This window comes from Saccopteryx leptura, chromosome 2 (assembly GCF_036850995.1).
Source record: "Saccopteryx leptura isolate mSacLep1 chromosome 2, mSacLep1_pri_phased_curated, whole genome shotgun sequence".
Lineage (NCBI taxonomy): Eukaryota > Metazoa > Chordata > Mammalia > Chiroptera > Emballonuridae > Saccopteryx > Saccopteryx leptura.
This window is the reverse complement of record NC_089504.1, coordinates 260,555,001-260,580,591: the sequence shown is the minus strand read 5'-3', so window position 1 is coordinate 260,580,591 and position 25,591 is coordinate 260,555,001.

The window sequence follows — 25,591 nt, the reverse complement described above, 5'->3', positions numbered from 1 at the left end:
GGCTATTAATAATGGAACAAACGGGGGTTACAGACACAAGATAAAAATAAATCAGAAGCACTGGGTTTATGCAACAGGTATGTGGAGACGGTCCTGTTGATGAGTCACTGGTCTGAGAAGCCTGTTTAGGTTTAGCAGGAAGTCCATGAGCTTAACTGTCCTCCCATCATGGTGGCTCCCATTATGAGCTCGGGACTATGTTTTAAAAGTCTGAGCAGTCACATCTTCCTGGATGAGATTATGTAGGAACTGGATCACTGACCCATCCAACCAAGATGCCCTCTGACAGTTCCTGGCTATCAAACTGCAACTTGAACATCAAAGCAGCTCAAGTGTGCCCTCCTCTGGGAAGCCAACCCCATTAACCTGACCACTCCTTACTTTGTATCCCCAAAGAATACTGCAGCTCTATTAACATTTACAAGTCCTGCTCCCTCCATGATAACGATGATATTTTCTAATAGTTACCAAAGACTCTGCAAGTAATTAATGCTGTGCTTAACATTTTGTGGGCACTGAGTTAATCCTCAGAGGTATATATTTTTATTCTCCCTCAACTTTTGACGATGACACTAAAGCTGGAACAGATTCAACCCATGAAGAAAGCTATGAGGAATGAGTTCATGCCTCTTTTCTAAAGTTCTATGTTTTATCAAAATGCTATTGTTGGTGATGAGCCTAAGCTATAGTGAAATAGGCTGTGTCTAAATAATTGGAAACCTGAGGGGACTGCTCTATTGGGGTGCTAATTTGTACTGCTAAACCCACATGGTGAAGAGAGAGACTCCAGAGGCTGACCTGAGGTAATGTCTGGGGGACTGAAGCATATCCTGCAGGCTGTCTATGACAGTCTTCCATAAAATTGCAGCAATGACTCATCCCCAGCCACGCATGCTGAGATCTCATGCGGGAGAGCCCTCAGAGTGAGTGTGTGGAGCTCTCTGGAGACAGTTGTTGCGTTCGTGCTTCCCCCAAGGTGCGCTCCTTTAAGTTGCCTGTCTTTAAATGTGATCAAAGAGTTCGCCAAAGCGCAAGTAGGAGAGAGAAGAATCTGTGCAGGAGAAAGCAATGACTGGCCATTGCTGGCTCTGAAGATGGAAGAGGACTACCAGCCAAAGAACGCGGGCAGCCCAGAGGCTGGAGAAGACAGGCAATGGATTCTCCCCCAGAGCCTCCAGAAGGAACACACACTACTAACCCCTTGACTCTAGCCCCATGTAGCTCCATGAGACCCGAGTCAGACTTCTGGCCTATGGAACTGTAAGGCAGTACATCTGTGTTGTCTCAAGCCACTAAATTTGAGGTGATTTGTTACAGCAACAATAGGAAACTAATACAATATTTTATTGCCCAGTATTTAACTCTATAGAGCAGTGGTCCCAACCTTTTTTGGGCCACAGACCGGTTTAATGTCAGGAAATATTTTCACGGACTGGCCTTTAGGGTGGGACGGATAAATGTATCACGTGACTGAGACAAGCGTTAAGAGTGAGTCTTAGACAGATGTAACAGAGGGAATCTGGTCATTTTTTAAAAATAAAACATCGTTCAGATGTAAATATAAATAAAATGGAAATAATGTAAGTTATTTATTCTTTCTCTGAGGACTGGTACCGAATGGCCCACGGACCGGTACCGGTCTACGGCCTGTGGGTTGGGGACCACTGCTATAGAGTGCTAGGGTCTCATACTCAGGATAATAACCAGTTTATTTATTTATTTATTCATTTTTAAAGAAAGGAGAGAGATAGAGAGAGATAAGGGGAAGGAGCAGGAAGGACCAACTCCTGTATGTGCCTTGACCAGGCAAGCCGGGTGTTTCGAACCTGCGACCACCTCAGTGGTCCAGGTCAGTGCTTTATCCACTGTGCCCCCACAGGTCAGGTAATAACCAGTTTTATTGACAATCCTGGATGAGAAACCTGAAATAAACCCTGCAGTCACTTGATCATGTTGAACCGCTTTCTCTTAAAACAACTGAATGTTGGAAGTCCTCTTGACAATCAAGACACCCAATGAACTTCAGAAGGTCCAAGAATGGGTCATGCTTCAAATGGATGTGAAGCAAGTTGTTTGGAAGAAAAACAACTTATTTTGTCTTGCCCTGCTCAAGCCTTCCAGATTATCTACCTTTTACATGGTGAGGTGGCTCTGTCTGTTGTCATTGTCCTAGTACCTTACCCACCCAACCTGAAACATACCTGGAGATTTGTTTTTACTTGAAAAACTGGCCAGAGACAATGTCTATTTCATTGATGATAGAGAAGATTACTAAGAATAATACACACAAGCTTATTTAGCATAACTCAACAAAAAAAATTTTCTAAGAAAAAAATTGAACAATAATTAATCATAGCTTTTAGAATTACTGTTTTGGATTACTTTAGAGAAATACTCAGAAGTGGGATTACTGGGACATATGGTAGTTCTTTTTTAAAAAGTTAAAAAGATATATGCACACCTATGTGTACTTTAGCATTATTTACAATAGCCAACATACAGAAGCAACCTAAGTGTCCATTGACAGATGACTGGATATTTATCCAATCCAATATCTATAGCATGGAATAAATTGTAAAAAATGAAATCTTACCATTTGCAACAACAGGAATGGACCTAGAGGGTATTATGCTAAGTGAAATAAGTCAAAGGAAGACAAATACCATATGATTTCACTTAAATGTAAAACCTAAGACACAAGAAAAACAAGCAAAACAGAAACTCATAGATACACAGAGAACAAGCTGATGGTTGCCAGAAAGCATGCGGCTGGGTGGGAAAGGTGAAAGGATCATGAAAGACAAATCAGCAGTTGCAGAAGAGTCAAGAGGGTGTAAAGTACAGCATAAGGCATATAGTCAATAATAATGTAATAACCATGCTTAGTGTCAGGGGGTACTAGATTTATCGGGGGGATCACTCCGTAAGTTTCAAATGTCTAACCACTATGCTGTACATCTGAAATGAAAATAACATTAAATGTCAACTGTAATTGAAGAAAAAATTTAATTAAAGAAAATCGATCATTATCAATTATATTAACCATTTCAGGGAAAGAGTATAATTGCATAAGACTGGCCAAGAATACAAGTAAATTCCTTTCCATCCTCATAGCTGGGGGATTATTCATTGTATCACATCAAGTGCCACACACAGGCTTTCACTAATAACAGTTAAACTTACAAACATATGGGCAGGAACCTTATCTGAGGCATCACCACTTTGTCCTAATGCTCTCAAACCAATGGTTAGACTTCTCAAAGGATGGTGTGGACAACTAGCACGCTTTGAATCAGATGTTTGGAGAAAAGTAGATAATAAAACTTGAATAGGCCTGACCAGGCAGTGGTGCAGTGGATAGAGTGTCAGACTGGGATGCTGAGGACCTGGGTTCAAAACCCTCAAGTCACCGACTTGAGTGTGAAATCATAGACATGGTCAATGGCTTGAGCCCAAAGGTTGCTGGCTTGAGTCCAAGGTCTCTGGCTTGAGCAAGGGGTCACTCATTCTGCTGGAGCCCCCTGATCAAGACACATATGAGAAAGTGATCAATGAACAACTAATGTGCCACAACAAAGAATTGATGCTTTTCATCTCTCTCTCTTCCTGTTGGTCCCTCTCTCTCTCACTAAAAAATAAATAAATAAATAAATAAAGAGCCTGACCAGGCGGTGGCGCAGTGGATTGAGCGTCGGACTGGGATGCGGAAGGACCGAGGTTCGAGACCCCAAGGTTGCCAGCTTGAGCACGGGCTCATCTGGCTTGAGCAAAAAGCTCACCAGCTTAGACCCAAGGTCACTGGCTTGAGCAAGGGGTTACTCAGTCTGCTGAAGGCCCGCAGCCATGGCACATATGAGAAAGCAATCAATGAACAACTAAGGTGTCGCAACAAAAAACTGATGATTGATGCTTCTCATCTCTCTCCATTCCTGTCTGTCCCTATCTATCCCTCTCTCTGACTCTCTCTCTGTCCCTGTAAAAAAAAAAAAAAAAAAAAGAAAAGAAAAAAACTTGAACAGTTTTTATTGTTTAATAAATCATCTTCACTTTCAATAATAAGTGTTGATCCTACTTATTTTTTAAAATAGCTACATCCAGACTCAAACAGAGAACTTATATCAGAAGTTATTCCTTGTATTAGTCTATATTCATCATTTTTCATTCATTTATTTCACAAAAGATCATCTTTTATTAGCAACTGTGAAGCTGAACCACAGTCCATTAATTTCATAAATGAGACGGTGGTGTGACTATGACAAAAGGTTCAGAGGGAGGCTGAGGAGAACGGCATTACCATGGTGACCTGCTATGATGGTGAGCACCCCAGGGCAATGGACCACAGAAACGCCATTAGAAAGCTCTTCTTCGGGGACCTGTTGTTGTTTACTCAGCCACTTAAGGAATGATCAGGGCCACAAAGTCAAGAGAGCAGTCACTCTTCTCAGACTATTACAAAGACTGCAATGGAGTCTCTGGGCTCTTTCACAAGCATTTGTACAGACTTGGCCTCGGGAAAGGTTTCCCATCTCTGACTGGAAAATTACTTTAGCAAGAGAGAAAAGGTTTTCCAAATGTCAAGGGGTACAGTTTGTTTACTCCCCATTTTAAGTCCCTGTAGTTTTCATTTCATCTGTTTGCCTAGAGATGTGGATGTGACTTGAGGGTTTGGAGAGAAGTGGCCCGAAGGATGGAGATGGAGAAGGGGGACAGGGTACCTTCATCTCAAAGAACTTTGCAGCAATAACAGACTGTCTTACAATGATCTGTAATCCCTTGTTTGTAATTAATGTTCAAAATAAGAGAAGTAAATCATTAAGTTGATAACTATGAAGATATTTATTAGAAGCCACACTAAAACTGTTAAAGGTAATAATAAAGTACAGCACAGGAAAAACAGTCAATAATATTGAAATAACTATGCATGGGCCAGCTGGTTACTGGCAGTGTCAGGGGGCTCACTTTGAAAGGATATGATTGTCTCATCACTATGTTGTACACCTAAAATGCACACAAAGTAATATTAAATGTAAACTGCAATTGAAAAAAAAATTTTTTTGAAGAGGTAATATAATTTTTTTAATTTATTTTAAGAAAAAACTTTTCCATCAACTCTGGTAATTAGTTTTGCTTGCTACTACTTGTTTTTAACTTTTAGGGTCAGCGAGGTGACTGGGTGTCTATTTCTTTCCTATACATGCTATAACATATTGATACATATGTATGGTATATGTGTAAAATATACACTTAATGATTAACATTTGAAAATGAGTAATGTTGACAATAACCAATTAATGTTAACCCAGCAGCCTTCCACATATAAATATACCATAAAAGAAAACCAATTTGTTCAGTCTATTTGCAAAGTAAAGCCCATATTAGTCAATATTTTTAATGAGCTGCCCCAGGATGATTTCTCAAGGACATGTTAGGCACTAGCCAATTAATACTGCTGACGTCAATTGCAACCGTGGTTTAGATTTATGCTATCACATATATAGGTTAGGGGAAATTGGTATTGAGTCATTTTTCAAAGGTTAATTCCAGTAAGAACGGGTTATATTTGATGGATTGTGTGGATAGAGAGTGTACCTCTTATTTTCACCAGAAATTTTCTAAATTCATGTCACTGGTCAAAAGAGACTTGAGATACACAGACATAAATTGCAATTACTGCTGTCAGACAATATAGAGTTCATAAATCAGTCAGTTATGTGTATATGCACACATACTTAGAGGTATAAATGTTCTTTAAAAAATAACATGGTAAAGAAAGTATTGGAAATAAACTATATCATGAAATTGAGGGGTTTTGGGGGGTTGTTTCAGGTCTGAAGTCATTTCTGTCTTTTGTTTAGGAATATAAGAAAGGCACTATGTTTAATCTGGTTTGTCCCTCAAATCATTGATTTTCTTAGTTTTGAAATAAAATACCTAGAAAGGAAAGTAAAGCACATGGAAATATTTTCAATGGGGAGGGGCGTGGAGGAAAAACAATATCTATAATATTCAATATTATCCTATTTTTACTAAGTTAACAAACCTCACAATTTTCTATATACATATACATATTTCTAAATGTGAACATTTTCAAGTGTCCCTTCTTCGTTACATACATAAATCCATGTGCATCTAAACACACACTCATTTATCTTAGGATTCCTATTCCTAATCAAATTGCAAAGGGGTGTGAACCTTTCAACACTAGACCAGGGTGTTCTCATTTATTATTGAAAGAACATGATGATCTCCAAATACATCCATATACACAGGGAGACACAGCACAGACGGAGACTCAGGGAAATGTTGCAAGCATTTGCTCAGTTACCATGAGCAAAGAGAGGGACAGAAAACTCCTTACAGGTTCAGAAGGTTATTAATCACACAATAAAATGGAAGCATGGGTTAGCCAACTGTCCAGAAAGTGTGGATACAATATGGCCAATGTTGGCAAGGCAAGCCCTCCTCTTTGTGGGGGGGTCTTTGCAGCTGCAGAACCCCTTTCTGTGAATTGGAGAGGTGAGGAGTCCAGAAGACAGCACAGGGAGGGAGCTATCCACCACTGTCTGCCCGCCCCTGCAGGAAGACAGATCTGGGCTAGAGGACAAATTGGGGGTGGGGTCACAAATACCTCACAGAAGCAGGAATCAAAGCAGTCAAAACAACCCTGTCTTTTCTCTACTAAGACTTGTTTAAATGTACATCTTCTGGCTCAAGGATTAACTCAGAAGCACTAGCTCAAATATGTGTGATGAACTTCTTTGCAGCATTTCATAGTCTCATACAATAAATATGAGGCCAAGTCCTGAACATGTGAAGAATAAGTTATTATCTATTCTGGACTCCTGGCATGACTAGCCACATACTCTGAAATTCTAATCAATTAAATTGAATCACTATTTACTCTTATTAACTTACTGTTTCTTGAATACAAGGATTAATAAGACATAGTTGACGTCAATGTAGTACATGATTATGTCTCTACAATATGTGGTCCTGACCTTGCTGCTATGGATGAGAAATCATAGGAAATCCATGGCTCATTCTAGTGAAAAGTCATTTCTCACCCCATCAGGCAGCCACCTGTTCTTTCCCATCACCTGTGAATGGCCCAATATGCTAGGCAAGGCTTTCTTGCTTGGTGGCCAGCTAGAGAAAGACCATGTAAGTTAGCATAAGATTCCCTCCAGAGGCAGAAGCAACAGAGGAGACAGGAGTGACCTGGAAGTGCAGCTGCCTTCACCATGAGCCCCTCAACAAGCCCAGGAGGGAGAGGCCCTGGAGGAGCTGTAGAAGTGGAAGCGAGGGGAGGAGGAGGTTAACACAGGCTGTGCTCCATGCTCCGTGCTCCGGGGCAGGTCACGAACTATGCCCAAGGGCTCATCAGCTGCCACAAGAGCTTCTGGGCCATGTGAAGGCATCTGACAGGCACTGCAACATGGCGCTGGGAAGAGCGAAGGAGATGTGGTCCCGGGTCCCCAAGAGTGGCAAGGGCAAGAAGTTGAAGAATTAGGACGACTACATTTCCAAGATGCTTCTTCATGGGAACAAGTCATCATCACATCCTGCAGAACCTGCTCATCCCAGGCAAGTAGGGGTCTCCTTGACACCATCAGAAACCATTCCCTGTCCTGCAAAGACCGATCCTTAGAGATGCCAGTAACAGTCTTGTGTTTTTTCTAAATAAATGAGTTTTTAGAAAGGGAAAAAGATGGAAGGAGAGAAGACTGAAAGGAGAGGAGGAAGAGAGAGAACAAAAAAGAAGGAAAAGGAATACACTGGCTTAATAAAACCAAAATGTGGATAGGGCAGCCCTGAGGGTAATGGTACCAGGGACATCAATGATGCGACCTGGCATTTTTTATTGTGACTCCTCCGTCTGCTTTCCTGCGTGGTGGTTGCTTTTCGACCAAATCTTCCAACTGGCATGGAGGCTGGCCACTCCTAGATTCAGATTTATTTCCTTATAATCTCACAAAGCAAAATTTCAAGCTCCAGTACAAAAATTTTCTTACTGTCCTAGGACGAGTCTCTGTGGTCAAGGTCTCATCAGCAGCTATTAGCAACTCCCAGAGAAGAGGAGAGTGCCATGTTCAGGAGAAAAGAAGGATGCTTTGCAAACAGAACAATGTCCAGCCTTCCCACTGAACCTACAACATTTAACAGATGTTGAAGACACCTCTAAGAGCTGGAAAGAATGATAGAAGCCCATGGTGCTAGCTCTTCACCACAGTGTTCCACTCTGGGTACCATGGTTTAAAAGGGACCTAGACAAATAAAAGCATGTCCGGAGGAGTGATGGTATTAGAAGCCATACTAGGTATGGCTAAAGGAACTGAAACGCACCTTACAAAAAGCAAGGTTAAAAGCACATAGAAGAGCCTGACCTGTGGTGGCGCAGTGGATAAAGCGTCAACCTGGAAACGCTGAGGTTGCCTGTTCAAAACCCTGGCTTCCCGGGTCAAGGTACATATGGGAGTTGATGCTTCCTGCTCCTCCCCTTCTCTCTCTCTCTCTCTCTCTCTCTCTCTCTCTCTCTCTCTCTCTCTCTCTCTCTCTCTCTCACACACACACACACACACACACACACACTCTCTCTCTCTCTCTCTGTCTTCCCTCTCTATAATAAATAAATAAAATCTAAAAAAAATAAAATTAAATTTAAAAAAGCACATAGAAGAAAAAGGAGCATATTTACTCTGTGCTGCCTAATTCTAAGGGCCACAAATGTGCCTACAGGATACAGAAAGGTAAAATAAGGGAATAAGGCAGTCAGCTGTTAGAAGAACTATTGCACATGCATAATAATTAATGGCAAGTGGCTCTCAGTCACAGGATGTGGAAATCTATAGGGAGTGAAGGGATTTGGAGAAGTGGAGAATTCACGCCCCATTGAAAAACACAGTCCCCACTCAGGTCCAGATAATTACTGCCCCGTGGGAATATGAGTGTAATGCTGGAAGATCTTTCTCATTCAAAAACAGCTAGAGAATCTTATTTTTATGTGAAATCTCTCAATCTCTTCAATGTTGGCTCATTATTTTTAAAAACACCATGTGTGCCAAACAACATGATTTTAAAAGGATTTGGAAATGTCTGTCCTAGAAGGTGAAACTAGAACCAGTTTTATAATTTACATGGCATGCAATAACTGGAACTCTCCCATCATGACGTCGTAGATAGAGGCATCATGAGGTCGTATCTGGGTGTAAGTAAGTAGAAGCTGATGATCATTCTTAAGGAATATTGTAGAAATGAGTCCTACAGGAGGTAGTCTGACAGGCCTGTAAGAAGTCTGCATATCGACTCTGACATCTTTGAAATGAGCTCAGAAAATGTTCTTCTTTGAGACAGAGTCTAAAGGAGAAGACATTGGAGGACGACATGGTTGACTTTGGAGTTGAACACACTGCTGAAAGACAGTGGAGAGAGCCAGCACAGCGCATGTCTACATGCAGGCAAGACCGCACTGAGGATATGTATGCCCACGTCCTGGCGACAGGACTGGATTTTAGTGGACATAAATCCAAATCTTTCAGTCTAGTAACAAAAGGTTTCCTGGCCCTGTGACATGTTTGGAATGAGGAGAGTCTGGCTTGGGGTGTTATGTGTTCTGGATTCTTATCCCTAGTCTAGTACTTGTGAGTCTTGTGACCATGGACAAGTCATGTCCCTCTGTTTCCAAAAAACGTGAATGCCTTACCATCATTTCCAAGTCGATATTGCAGAGAATATCCCCCACTTTCTTTCTTCTCCTGCTCCCTGTCTCCATTTCCCCAAGCCAAGGGGAGCAGCAAAATCTGACCTCCCCCGACCCTTGTGCGGCCTAGCATTTGCCCACCATCATACGGGGAAGATCTCAGAGATGACATCACAGGCGACGATCTAAAGAGGAAGTTCGCGTTGGCTGGTGTCGGAGGACAACATAAGGCATTTCCCCTTGAAAACAAACACAGTAAGGTTCCCAGAGAAAAAAGCAGGTTTGTTGCTGGGCCACAGGTCTTGTGAACATATTATACACCCAGGGCCACACAAAAGCCAAACCAGAGCTCACAAATCACCTCTACGGGGAGCTGACAAGTTCTTAGACAGGGCTGCCATCTTTGTCCTGTTTCTGCCTGTTGGATTTTAGGCAAGGGAGAAGATTCCGCCTCCCAGCTGCAGCTGTCTCCCTCTAGCCTCCACGGAAAGTGAGTACTTATATGTCAAGTCCTATATAGCTGTCTCAACCATCACTGCAGATAGACTCGCATAAGAAGAAAGAAGACCCCTATTACAAAGCAGTTATGAGAACCTTTATTATTGTCAATGCACAGCCTGGACACATTTATTTTTCTTTTAAAGTGACTGGAAAAATTAGTGAAAGAAGGTATACAGTCAATGGAACCTTAAAATTTGCTTAAATGGGGTACACATCATATTTGTCTGCACAATTGATGTCCCTTACTGCTGAGAAGTATCAAAGGTGCTATGAGACTGAAGTGCTTGCTTAGCTAGTCTGGGAGGGTACAGCATTGCTCCTAGTATTTAGAAAAACTGACTTAAAAAACAAACACAAACCCCTTTTCAGACAAGATCACACAAATAGTTCTTGAAAAGCTCTTACTAGTAAAATGTTTCTGTCTCTCCTGCAGGATTGCTGAGCTATCAGTACACTATTTTACTAATAACTAATTAATTATAAACAATTCCTGCGTTTTAACCAAGAGGGAACAAAAGCCTGGCCTCTGGATTGACATCCCAGCTCCCCCAACTCCTAGCTAGCTGCTAAGTCTTTTAACTTCTGTATAGTTTCCTCACTGATAAACTAGTAAACCCATACAGGAGGGTGTGGTGAGGATTAAGTCACGTAATGTATATAAAACAGTGCCTGACACACAGTTAGCTCTGCGTGTCTGTGGGTGATTGTTATTACCTCTCATATCAAATTCATTTGTCCCATGGATAGCGACAGGGCTGCTTCCTCTGTCCCAGACCCTGAAATATCTGGAGCATTTCCTAAGCCAGCAGCAGGAGTCTGACTCGTGTAGGCAGTGCACGCTCTAGTACAAGAACTGAACAGTAAGGCAGAAGTAGGTGCGAGCCTCCTTGTCCTATCCAAATAACTGCGTGAGTTAGAAAATGCACTGAAAATGCTTCAAGAGCAGGTGAAATTTGCAGTTAGGTAGCTGCCCACTCGGGTGGCTTGTGTCACACGTACATGAAATTTGCATCTGGCTTAGATTTCTGTATGAGATGGTGCTTCCAATTTGTGTGAGAGAGACTAAGGAACAGGAGGCCGTGCTATCAGAAGGCTGGGTGGGACAGTGTGATGTGAGCACCATGTGCCGGTTCTCATGTGTCTACAGCCCAGGCCAAAGTCTGCCTTCAGTGAGGCAGACACAGCTTTCACTGACGTCAGTAAGAACTGTGCTCATGTAACAGGAGGCAAGAATTTGGCTCTTTGATTTTAATAGAATTAAGTGCCAAAGATTTTGCTGATGCAGGTTGCAAATTTAAACCCCAAGGGGTCAGGAAAATGCAACAGAATCCTGTTCTGTTGGCAAGCTCCCCTTCCACACAGGCTATGTAATAATGAAGGAGTCCTGAATTTCTCAATTGGAAACGCCTAATGCCGAGGAGCTGTGTGTGGCCTCCCACGGTAGTAAGACCCTTGAGCCGGACTCCAAGATTGAATGTGGCTTCAGATAAAACCCTAACACATAGCCCCAATTCACTGTCAGCTGCGGTGTGCCGTTCCTGGTCCGGGCTTGAACGACAATGCTGAAATCAGCCGGTGGTGCCAAAAAGACTCCCCTCCCCACCTTAGATGACTGAAGAATTATGTAATGACATTGAGGGGTTTAGCATTCAGAGTATTCAGCCTAATTTATTTTCAGACACATCCATAGCTTTGTCTTAATATTTGTGCGGTTTTTAAGTTTTAATTTAATTTCATGCAATGATGTTAGCATTGGATCTCCCAGACCTGAGCATCTGGTAGTAAGTTTCTAAGTGGTAAAACACAATTCAACAGAAATATTAAGCCAGGCCAATGACAAAAAAAAAAAAAAAAAAAAAAAAAAAAAAAAAAGGCAGGCTTCTGGTTTCTTTAACCAGCTATTTCGAGTTCTGTTTTCCAGAGAAGGGAGCTTTCTCCTGAACTCTTATTTAGCACTTAGATGGACGTATGCCTAAGTGTGTCTCTCGTGCTTGAATTTCCTTGTGGATGACATGATTTAGGAAAGACTTCTTGGCTACTTGTCACTTCTTACTCCCTCTTTTTCAGGGGAAGAGGAGATTACATAAATGGTAGGTTTGGGAGCAAGGACAGAGCATAGCAAAGCTTTCCCTTTGGGACCTTCCTGTCTGCAGGGAGCATTATTCTGCACTGCTCCCATGCTATAAATTTCGTCCCCAAGGAGGGAGGCAGCATTGCCCTGTGACTGAGGATGAGGTCTGTTCTATTCAGGAAATCAGTATTCACAAACCCATCATACTCAAACCACATTCTCCAACGGCTTCAGGAGCAACAGAGCTTCCATCTGGGTATCTGTCAGCCTGACATCCTAATGAAGGGGGGATTGGTGGACAAGTGATTAGAAGTTACTAGCTAATGTCAGGAATTGATCAATTAAAAACTAACAGACTAAGAGAATTACTTAGAAATAGAGAAATAAATATCAAGGGGAAAATGGGAGTTTGAAAGTGGTTGACCCTATCATTTCTCAGCCTTTTGTTTAAGATCAAGTGTGAAAGTGTTTGCCCTTGAATATCAGATTGATGGGGTAGGGTGGGAAGGGTGACATGGGGTGGGGCCAGAGACTACTGTCCTCACTCTCCCTCAAGGGCCAAACGTGTATGGCTATATGGTGAACAACTCACGAGCTCACATTTAACATATCAAGGAACTGTAATATTGGCATAGGAGAGACATTAATAGGTCGTCTCCAATGTTTTTCAAATTGCAAGTTGTACTTGGTTAGCTTGTCATGAAATCAATTTATTGAATTGTGACCAACACTGTGAAATGAAATGAAATAAATAGATCAGAGGACATCACTGGATTACAACATAAAATATATTTTTATTGTGTATTATAATAAAAAAATGTTTGAAATCTATTCAATTTTTCCAACACCCTACTTAACCCTCAGCCAGTGTCCTCAACCGTAACGCCCGTTTTATGTGCTGAGCCAAGTGGTTCTAGATGAGCGCGTGCAAATGACAATGGCCTGAACACCGTGCCTTCAAACTGTATTTAAGGTATTGTTTTGATTACGTTGTTACCACCATGATTGAGAAATATGTATCTACGCTGACCTTCAACTTTGTACAACTCTTTATCTTGAAAGTAGCCACAGTGCCACCCCCACCCCACACTCACACTCTTGTAAGAAGCTACTGAGTCTATGTAAGGTGTGGGTCAGAGCCCCAGATCAATCGAGCTGATGGATAGCACCTTAGGCTATGGAAAAAGATAATGGTTATGGCAGACCTTAGAATTAGTTCTACAGAACTGAGATCTAAATCTAGCTCTGCCTCCAGCTGACTATACGATTTGAGGTAAATTATTTAAACTCCCTAAGACTCAGGACAGTATTATTATTGTTGTCTTCATCAGTCAAAATTTTTTTTTATATTCTGGAAGCACGGGATGGGGTAGGGGTGGGGGTCTGGGAATTTATCTCATTCTCAGGGGAGCACCGGCCATGCCACTGAAAAGCCAGAAATGCTTCCTGAGCTGTAAGAGAGCAGGGACAGGAGGTGAGGAGACCCAGGTGAAGCCAGCTCCACGACCACCTAAGCATGACCTGTGCACGGCGCCAGCCCAACCTGCAGTACAAGGCAACCGCGCATGTCCTGTGAGAGCCAAGGACCAGTGCCCTCTGGTTTTAGACGTGTTTCCCAGTCTCAGGTCTCACATCTTCCTATTTCAAGTCTCGCACATCTGATCCCCTGGCATGGTCCCTCAGGCTTCCCGCTCCGTGTTCAGGAGTATCCTGTTTACTTCCCACCACAAACGTGCTCAGAATGGAAGGGCCTGGAGTCAGCTACATTTGACACGTGCTGAACTTCGGAATGGGGAACCTCGGCTCATGTTCTAGTTCTGCCACTTTGTCCTGAGACCTTGGCTAAACCATGTCATCTCTCTGATCTTACTTTCTCCCTTCAATATGATAGGATGAAACCAAGCAGAAAACTAAACGTCAAAGTGCAGTGAGTAAAAATTCAGGAATATTTACATTTCCCAAAACATAATGATGTTAATAGGAGCCAAAATAAATAAATAACCACTGCAACCTGTTTCATTTCAAAAATGTTTCAGGTAAATAAAAATAAATGCTGTTCTTTTCTTAATGACAATCTTTACTATTTATATAAAAAGTATAAATGTTGATTTTTCTCAAGCACACTTCTTATCAATTTAAATAACTTCCTTTGACATTCATCACCCGTCACCTTCTGGTTCTACCAAAATTTTTACTTTGTTTTCCATCGTTCTCTTTGCTCTGCTCATCCAGTGCCATGGTCACTCTGGGCCTATTTTCCAAACATGTCAGATATGCTTTCATTCCATGGTTTTCATTCATGCAGATGCCTTCCTCTCTCCCTTAATGCCACACTTGCATTCAAGCCCCACTCAGACATCACCTGGTCTGTGAAGGCAGCTCCCAACTCTCCCCCACCCCCAGCAAAAATAATTGTTACTACTCTCGTGCTCCCCTAGCACTTAATCCACACAGACAGCACAGGGTGGACCACGGGATGTCATCGCGGTTCTATTTCTTCCCGTCAGACCATCAGCCCCTTGAGGGCAGGAACTAGCCCTCCTTTTCTCCACGTCTGAATCTCCAGCCTGTCCCTCGCACCTGGCCCTTGGCCAGCATCAAGTCTGATCGAAGAACAGAGTTGTATTGACTCCTCGAGACGTACAGCCTAGGACACAGTTATGGAAGAGACTCTTCCTCCACAGGCAGCAAAGCCAATTAGTGGCCCAACCCTTGTGAGTCACATGCAGAGCCAGCGCTTGTGATCATGTCATGAATCAAGTCTCAGGCTGGGCAGACCAGCATATGGTCACCAGACATTGTGTAGTAAGTAGGACAGTCTCTTAAGAGTTTGGACTAAGATGCATGGCAACAACAACAACAATAAAAAATCCCTATTTTGGGGATGTTGGAATTCTTGGGATCCAGGTAGACTGTGGAGTGACAGTAATAAGGAGAGAGGTCAGTCGTCCTGGGTCCTTCACACCTTTCCACTCTCCATCATAGCGCAGAGCCCTCTCTAAGGAGCACTGAGCACTGATGAAGCCACCAAGTTCCTGTTGCCCATACTGGCTACACTGAGCTCCGGTCACTTCCGACAAACATGAATGCAAAGCAATCTGCACCATGGTGCTTCCCCAACCCGAGCACAACACACAAGGGACTCTTGATGAGAGGGTAGGGCTGGCAGAAAGTGGAAGGAGGACAGGGAGGGAGGATGAAGATAGAAGAGCTGAACCTCTGGGTCTCCTCTGACCAAGCAGAACAAGCTGCACTGGGTTTCTTTCACACCACGGTTTCAACAACCGTGTTTCATCCACAAGAGCAGAAATAATTGGTAATACCCATCAAGGGCTTACTGTGGGCTTTGCACCAAGATAGGTACTTTAGATCTCAGCCACATGGGAAGTATACAGCATTAGCATCTCAATTATTCAAGTGAGAACTGAACCTCAGAGAATTAGTGCTGGTCCAAGGCTACATGGCTACTGGGGGGTAGAGCCAAGACTTACAACCAAATCTAATTTCAAAGTCACTCGTTAGCCCTCTCCACCACAACCCCTGTTTTCAGAGATTTCAGCCCTATTTCCTAAATTTTAAACACATTTTTCTTCTATAGGTACTTCTAAGTTAATTTTATGGAAAGGCTAGAGTGTCAAACATGGAGGGAAGGAGGGGCAGCCCCTGCCCTCGAGGAGCTGGTGGTCTAATGGGGAAAATATTATATAACAATATCATATCTGTGCCTACCTATATAGCCATATCTGCATGTATCTATATCCATACATAGATCTATAGATAGAACCTCCAACCCTCATTACTCCACATTTTTATTCATATATTAATAGGGTACAGCTACCGCATCCCTAAGAAGTAACAGCCCACAACCACCCCACCCACTCAACCATTCATTCTCTTATTTTAAGTAATAGGTAAGAGGTCTATAAAGCTTAGTTACTCTGGGAAGTGAGGATGACCTGGGCCTACATCCACCCGTACAGACATTTGGAGAAAGAGCAGAATCACACAGAGAAAAGGACAGAAGAGTCACATGAGGCTTTCCTGTCTCCAAAGATACTTTTGCTGCTCTCACTCAAAATGGGATTCAAAAGCAGTTCTCTCTCCGTTTTTTATGTTCACCTGCCTGAAACCCTAGAGAGGACTCCTACATCTGCCTGCCTGTTTGAGTTGAATTCAGAAGAGACTCTTAATACCAGTAGTCCAACTTGGAATCTGGAGCCTGGATTCTACTATTCTTGACCCCAAAACTCATTTTTTTAATCTCCTCCTGTCACCTTTACTGTCTCTCTTGTGTTATTTGTATACATATCGGACCCCCTAACTTGACTCTACACCCCTTTGGTAGCAGGAACCACATTTATTTCTATTTGGCCACACCCAGACCCAACACTGGCCCTCGTACACACTCAGACGCAATAAATGCTTATTAGAGTCAAACCAATAAAGTCCCGGGGAACTGCCCCAGCACAACCAGTGTGTCAGTGTGTGGAACAGGCCACGTTCTCTCTGTGAATACTGACCCCAGCCCAGGCCACCCACTTCTTATGTCTTGAGTACACTTTTGTCCAAAATCAGGATTACAGGCGCTGGAGAAATAATGACATTTAAAAATAATAATAAAAGCTCCCAGGGTATTTACCTCCTCTAGGGTTTCTCATAACAAGTTTGCTAGTCAGGGTTTAGAGCTTTTTCTTCAGAAATTAACTGGCCACAGTAGCCAAGGTCAATGTGAACTTCACAGAGAACAGTAGCTGGCCAACAGCTCTTCTTAGGAAGGAAGACTCCCTGGAAATGAGGGAGTCTCGGCGGCAGACACGGGAATTTGAAGGCTGCAGGCCCTCTGGGTGCCACTGGAGGGGGGCGTGCTTCCAAAGGCATTTGGGGAGATCGTGGCTACAGGGCAGTGTTCGGGGAAGATGGCCTTGACCAAAAACCCAGCCATTGTTGACATTGAAAGCTGTGTTCTTAGAACTGCTCATTTTGCTGATTCTTAATGGGTATCTACCACCATGTCTTCTGAGGCATACTTTTAAATGGTCGATATCAAATTACATGGGTGGGGTGGGAGGGATTTGTCAGCTCTCCCCCCTAAGGATCTGTGGAGGGCCTGTGGGCCCCTTCCTCCTAGTTTTTGAGTTCATTCCCTTTCACCTTCTGCAGACTTGATTTGATTTTAAGTATTTCTTCTTTATTCAACACCCCCCTCCCCAATATTAGCCTCTTCCCTTCTAGTCATACACACGATCGGGCTGCCTAGGGTCTCTTTCGCAAAAACCCTCAATGGCTCTCAAAGTCCTCCTACACTCTGGGCACACGCTCCTCCCCCTGAAAGACATGGCCAACTGCAGTCCAGTCCCCATGTCCCTTTCCACCCACAGCTCCCACTGTGCTACCCCCACCTACAGAGACACCCAAACAGACTTGTTCACGGGCCTCGAACATCCTCTGTGCTTTCCCACTTCCAGGGCTTTGTTTGCGATGGTCCCTCCATTTGCTCTTGATCTAGGACAGTAAAATGCTACTCCAATGCCACCTTTGCCGTGAAACCTTTCCTGATTGCCTAAATTCAGTATGATTCAAGTTCCAAATCTCAACAGCACTTGATAGAAGGACTTCTCATGATATATATCGAATCTACCTTGTGCTGTAGAGATACTTGTACCTAAGTATTCCTACCAGAAGGTACATTCCTTGAGGAGCAAAAACTATGTTATGACATCTCTGTGACATTCTGTACAGACTCAAAAATATATTACCAGAGTACACATGGATGCTTTCATTTTCAAAAAGTATTTCTTGAACACCTACCATATGCCAGTAAGACTATACCAGAGGGGTAGACAAACCATCTACTCTCGTGGTGCTTGTATTTATGTATCACAGTGGGAAGAGACAGACAATAAACAATGTATGCACACTCAGATATTAGGATGAGTGCTAGAAAAAAATAAAGTGTGGTAAAAAAAAATTTATTTAAAAATAGTCCAAATAGGATTACAAGATAATACTTGCTCTGAAGAACAGAAGGAGGTCGAGTGAACTTTGTGGCTTCTTGGCACAAGAAAGAGCAAGTTCAAAGATCTGTCTGGGAAGTCTGTGAACAGCAAGGAGGCCAGCGTGGCAAAATGGACTGAGACAGAGGGAAAGACAGAGGGAACAGTAGTGGTCAGAGAGGTGATAGGGGAGGGGACACATCAGTTAGGGCCATGTGAACCATTATAAGGACTCTGGGCTTTGACTCTGAGTGTGATGGAGGCCACTCTAGGATTTTGAGGAGGACTAGTGTAACCTACCTGATACTTTTACAAGGTCACTTGAGCTGCTCTGTTGAACTGAGGCAGTGGTGGTGGTTAGGCCTGAGCAAGAGCTCCAGGTGGGACCTACCTCAACTGTCCAGGTGAGAGGTAACAGTGATGTAGCCCAGGGAGGTGGCAGTGGAGGAGGCCCAATTCTAGACATCGTCTGTATGCAGCACCCACACGATGTGCTGAGAGGTTCAACACGGCATGTGAAAGAAAGAGAAGGTGACCCCGGTGTTCTAACCCAAGCCACTCAAGAGGGGTGCTGCCACTTGCTGAGCAGGAGGTTTGGATTTTGTGCCATTTTCTGAGGACCGGGTTCAGAGGTCCACTAGCCCTCCCCCTCAGCGGTCCCTGAGGACCGGCTGCAGCCCACATCCTTCAGCTTTTACCCCTGGTCTCTGGCACAGTTCTTCAAAAGACCAGGCTTGGTGTCCCTGGAGCAACCACACCCCCTCAAAGAGCTTTGAACCTCAGCTGGGTGTGGGTTTCTACATTTGCTTCTTCTTTGTCCCTGACAGCCCTCTTTTACTCCTTCTTGTACTCGTATATAAAACCACACACTAGTGTGTATATATAGGCATATGGTGTATGAAACGCTACACGAGTATAAAACAATTCTGTGCACTGTATTTTTTTTTCTGCTCAAATTAGCAGTGTCGTTTCTCATAGGGTCCTGAGTGGTACAGTCAGGGAGAGGAAAAAGAAACCAGCAAAAGGGCAGTTGACAAAGAACACAGACAGGTGGAGGTGGGAGGGGCCTGCAATCCAATGGGAAGAACACACTGCGAGAAGGCAAGAGTGACCCCGTGTGTCAAATGGTGCTGGTTATCATGTAAGAGGAGGACGCAGACTTGACCATGGTATTCAGACATGTGGAGAACATTCGGTAACCTTGAAAAGAACACACATCAGCTTAACTGCCCAGCACCTCCCCCCTAATTCATGGAACCAGTGCCCCGAATTTACTAGGGAAGCCACCCATCCTACCTTCTCATGACAAATGGTTTGGGCAGGCTTGACCCCACAGCCATGCATGTGATCTAAGCTGGCCAGAGTGCTGTACCCCTTGGTTACTGTCATTGGATGAGCACAAAACCCACATTGGTCCTATGAGATTCACACCCAAAACACAGCAGGATTAGAGCACCCAGGGTGTGGAAACCCAGGTAGCTGAGAAGATAGGCTCTCGACCCAGAGAGGCTGGTAGTCATCATGTTACCCAAAGATAGAGCTTCCCTGTACACTGAGCCAACACAGAGAAAGCAGAGTCAAGAAAAACCAAATTCTGATGACATTTGTGTGAATGCTTGGATCTAGCCATCTTGAAGTCATTCCTGGGATTTTTAGGTACATGAGATGACAATTCTTTTTTCTGTTCATGACAATTGGATTTTAATTTTCTCCACTTGCAACTGAAAGAGTCATGAGCAAGATAGTAACAGTTAATTAGTAATCGCAGCATGGAAAACAACTGGTGAGCTAAGTGACTTGCCCAAAGTCTCAGTGGTCAAACTGAATCTATGTGCCAGGTCTTGAACTCCGAACAGTTCTTTCCACCATACCAAACTCTCCTCTTATGAGGGGAGCAATATGCATTTTGACTGTCAGTATTCAGTTTAGGGGAGAAAGGGATTTGGATTAACAGAATCCATTATACTGATTTTTCTGAATTGTGTCGAATAACTCTTTTCCCTCTATGACATGAAAATTTGTTATAGGGAAGAAAAAGAGATTTTCAAAGTATCAGAGTGGTGAGGGACTGTGACCAAAGGAATGAGTAATAACTCCTCATTTTGAAATGAATTGAAAATACGTAGAGATCTACCCTTTTAAGAACATCCATTCTTATGCAGGGTCAGAGCACTATAAATCATAGCCTCAATTTTGTCTTTCCACCCAAATGCCGTAATTAAAACTGACCTGCCGCCTTCATTAACTCAGCTGCAGACAACAAGATGGTGTGATGACTGGTCACCCTCAGCTGTGGGTAGCTGGGGGTGTCAGCTTCCTCGGGAGTCACAAATGTGTGTTACACCACTGTTTGTCTTCCTTCTAGAAACCTTGCCCTGGCCACATGAGGAGATAGATGTCCCTGGTTAAATATAAATTGATCCCCAGGAGGTGGACAGACAACTCTGTGTCAACACTGCCACATGGCATCACCCCCGGAGCCGTGTTTGAGCCCGCGGCTCAGGAGGACGGCATGATGACCCTGTGCCAAAAAGGTGCCGTGTCTGTCTCTGGGTGTTTTAAAATTTCAGAGCTTAAATCAACCAATGAAATATTCATGGGGATCTAAAGTAGTGAGCAAGCTAACGACTTTCTTATGGGAATATCAATATTCTTGGAGCCAGTCTTAATCCATATTCAGAAAGCTTCTCTTCTCCCGTCGTCACTTTGGGTTCAGACCTATTTTCAGAAGCCCTCCGCCCCTCACAGCACTGCCAGAGGGGTGGTGGCAGGTGGGCTGAGGGCAGAGCAAGATGACCGGAGGGCGGCCCTGTGGGGTCCAGGCGGGTTGGCGATGAGGAGGGGTGCTCTTCCGCACTTGGCCACGGGTCCGCCCAGGGGAGAGGTCTCATGTGGCTGCCCTGGGAAGCCTGAAAACATGTGTGTGCACAGTTGGGTGACTGGCTTTAGTGTTTTTGTCTGGTCTGTGATTCCAGGTGTGTACGTAGGATTTTCCTTCCTAGCAAGAGCCAGAGGGAGGGGAAAAGAGAGGGAGGGGGGAGGGAGGTCCTCAATGATGTTGTGGGAGGAAATCTCTGCTGGAGAAAGACAATATTTTCTTTCCTCCATTTTCTGTCGCATGTGAGTGCCCTTCATGGTGTAGATGAGGTACAGGATCAGTGTTTCTGCAAAACAGACCTTGCCCAGCAGACAGCTGGTGTGCTGCACAGTGACCCCTGCCTGTCCCCGTCCCCACTGGGCTCTTCCAGCCCACCGACCTCCACTCCCCACCAACCACACGCCTGCCCTTAGGGTGGGGTGGAATTCTCCCTTCTCCTTTTCCCTCCTTAGCCTCTCAGTTCAGGCTGCCAGAAAAGGGGCCAGTTGGGACAGCGGTTTCCTGACGGGGGCACCTGTCCCTCAGGACAAGAGGAAGGCCTGCCAGCTCATTCCAGGGCTGCCGCCTCCGAACCATGGCGCAGCCCTCTCCCCAGGGCTGTCTGTGTTCCTGAGGCTTACCCAGAGCTGCCCTCTCGGGTGCCCCAGGAGCTGGGGAGGCAGAGCGACTTCTTGGAGACCGGTGCCCAGAGCAGCACTGCCAAGCCAAGCTGGGAACTGAGGGGGCCCAGTTATAGGCATGGTCGAGAGAGCAAGGTGTGGGCCGCCCTGCGGGGGGAGAGGGCCGCTCACCAACACACCCCCTCTCCCACTAGCTGGCTCCTCTCCAGCAGGAGCTAGTGAGCAGCAGTGTTCAGCACTGGGCCTCAAAGGGTGGCAGCTGGAAACCCGACCCTGGGGCCAGGAGGAGGTGGAGAGGGGCCCCTAGCCACGGGTGCTTCCTTGGGGATTTCTCTTCTGAAGGCTAAGTCTTCCGATCCCCACTTGAGAAAAGAATGATTCTTACCCTTCTGTGCTTTAAGGCTGATGTGCGGTGAATTGGGGGAAGAAAGCGATGGTGGCCAGTTTGACAAACTAAGTCCTATTGTATCTTGTATGTTGAGGCTTCCCGACCACAGGGCTTAGAAAAGGCAAGCTTCTAGATTCAACGCAGGAAGCAAGACAGAGAAGCCTGAACCATTACCAGATCCTGAATAACACAGATTGACCAGCAATGAAAAGTGCAAGGAATGATGAGGCCATGAGAGAACAGTCCCTTATTCATGATGTTCCTGAGTCAGCCGACTCCACACTCACTCGACAAACACCTACAGACACCCCGGCATGTCCTCAAGCTCACCGGCCTTGAACCAAATCACCTCTCTAAGACTTCTCCCTCTCCAGCTCTATTGAAGGAAGGAGGTGCTATTTCTCAGGGACACCTGCGTGTTAGTCTAGAATGCACAGAGTCTACTATACGACTGTCTCACCAAGGGCCAAAGCCCACTTCCTTTTTTTGTGTATGACTCCAAGCATGTAAGAGATACTACTCCCTACCATCCATTCATAACAACCCTCATAAGAAAAATCAAAAAGCCAAGACCAGACCTGACCTGTGGGTGGCGCAGTGGATAAAGCGTCGACCTGGAAATGCTGAGGTCGCCAGTTCGAAACCCTGGGCTTGCCTGGTCAAGGCACATATGGGAGTTGATGCTTCCAGCTCCTCCCCCCTGTCTCTCTCTCTCCTCTCTCTCTGTCTCTCTCTCTCTCCCTCTTTCTCTCCTCTCTAAAATGAATAAATAAAATAAAATTTTTTTTAAAAAAAGGGCTTCCTTGCATTCTTAAAAAAAAAAAAAAAAGCCAAGACCAGCTGGGTCCACAAGCAGTGGCTCTAATGCTGCCGTAGGCTCTCACAGAATCTAGCTCTGTGCTCTGGTTTATATGCTGTGTGACCTTGGAAAAATGACTTCACCTCTCTGTGTCTCAGTCTCATCTTCAAAATAGAGACAATCATAGTAGCCATCCCGTGAGTTCCTGTGATAATTAAAGGAGATAAGTTTTCTAGTACACATATTATATATGTGTTAGCTAATATTGTTACTGTAATAATTATTATTGCTGTCTCCAAAGTGTTTGTTGAGTAGAATTCTTGTCAAGTTCGCATGGAGAAAACACCCTCACTGGTTGGTTACTGGGGAGATACTGGAGCAGCCAGTCTGCTCTCAAGACTTGATGCAACTTAGATCTCATCTTAGTCTGGCTTGATGCAGCCCCACCCAAGGGAAAGCAAAGCTTAACTCCTAGGACATAGATAGGTGGCTGTGACATAAATAGGTTTGGGATAAAAGCCCGGTCTTTATCCAAGACCAGAGGGAGCCTGACCAGGCAGTGGCGCAGTGGATAGAGCATCAGACTGGGATGTGGAGGACCCAGGTTCGAGACCCCGAGGTCACCAGCTTGAGCGCAGGCTCATCTGGTTTGTGGCGCAGTGGATAGAGCGTCAGACTGGGATGTGGAGGACCCAGGTTCGAGACCCCGAGGTCACCAGCTTGAGCGCAGGCTCATCTGGTTTGAGCAAGGCTCACCAGCTTGAGCCCAAGGTCGCTGGCTCAAGCAAGGGGTCACTTGGTCTGCTGTAGCCCCCGGTCAAGGCACATATGAGAAATCAATCAGTAAACAACTAAGGAACTGCAACAAAGAATTGGTGTTTCTTATCTCTCTCCCTTCCTGTCTGTCTGTCCCTATCTGTCCCTCTCTCTGACTCTCTCTGTCTCTGCCACAAAAAAAAAAAAAAAAAGACTAGAGGGAGAGGCTTCTCAAGGACCCCACAATAGTGCCCCCTCTCTCTGAACCCAGGATTGGCCGACAGTACATGGAGAAGCCTGACCAGACTTGCTGAACATTCTCTAGTCTAACCAATTTCCAGTTCTCATCTCCCATACTTAACCGTCTTCTCTGGTTTCTAACTTACTGTTGCCTTTGGAATGAAAATGTCCAACACTTCCCTGCTAGAGCAGTCAGCGACCACTCATTACCACCCTGACATCCACCCGAATGCTGCTTTTTGGACCTCCTCACATAAAGTCAACGGCCTTCATGCTATCTCACAACTGACCTGGTCCATCCAGAACTCTCTCTCTAATGTCTCACTGTAATAAAGCATGTCATCTGCGGGCAGGTCACTGGATTTAGGAGAAAATGACAGTCACTGTGGTCTTTCTTATTACAATGGGGACTTGAGCTTGAGCTCTTGGATTCTCAGAACCATAGGTGTGCAGGGAACAAATGCTATTCAGTGTGCTGGGCGCTGTTCTAGGAGCTGGGACACAGGGAACAAGACAGGCGAAGTCCTTGGTCTCAAGGAATATATGCTCTAGACATGAAACCAGTGCTTGCCAATATCCTTCAAACCACATTTTATCACTAGGAGAACCAGATGTTGTTTTCAATATATCCCCTTTTCTAACTCTTTATAAATAATGCTGGCCTGGTCAACAGAAAAGATATTAGGTTGGAATGAGAAATGACCGAAGCTTTTTATAAAAATAGCCTTTGCTCCAAAACTTACATAAACCTTTTAAAGTCACAGCACCAAATAACTACAGTAAATCAGAAAAATCAAATACCCTGTCAATATTGAAAAGCTACACTTTCTGCAAGCCCAGTAATTACTCTTGGTTTGTGTTTCCCATTCCCCATTAGCTAGGTATCTTAATGGAGATAATTTGGTTGCTTCTCTTTTCCCATTGTTAACACCCTGATTTTCAGACTTTCAAAATTAAGTGAACAAACAGCTATGACTCTTTCCATCCCCCTTAAAACAATTCCCTTTCTCATCCTCCAGAGAACAACGTCTCTCTCTCTCTCTCTCTCTCTCTCTCTCTCTCACACACACACACACACACACACACACACACACTAAAATTGCTCATCTCTATTATTAGGCATATAAGATGCGGGGTTCTTTTTGTGGTGCAGCCGAGATGTTGCTGGATGACCTATTCAATCATTTAACTGGTCTGGTAAGATTTTCCAGGAAGTAAATATGTCTGGCCATTTCCCCCCCAGCTCCCCTCGTGACAGGAACTTCTCTAGCCAGGGCTATTCCTGAGTATCAGAGGAGAGTGAAGGGACAGCACACAGGGTTCTTGCTGCTTTCTAAAAGAGGTAACTACCTCTCCCCAGTGTGGACCTTCCTCCTGAAAAGATGCACCGAGGCCAGTAACAACTGATGTTGGGCCAAGAGCGGAGAATCTGGGCTTTTCATTTTCAGTAACACTCCATTAAAAACTCCTCACCTATACTAGGCTTTTGGTTATATGTGGGCCAAGTCATACCCATACACACACGCATGTAATCATTCATTCAGTCAACAAATATTTATTGAGCACCTACTCTGTGCCAGCCCAATGTTAATGACAGCGCGGCTCCCTCGCCATGGGAAGCCTGCTGCACATATTCTGGGTAAGCGTG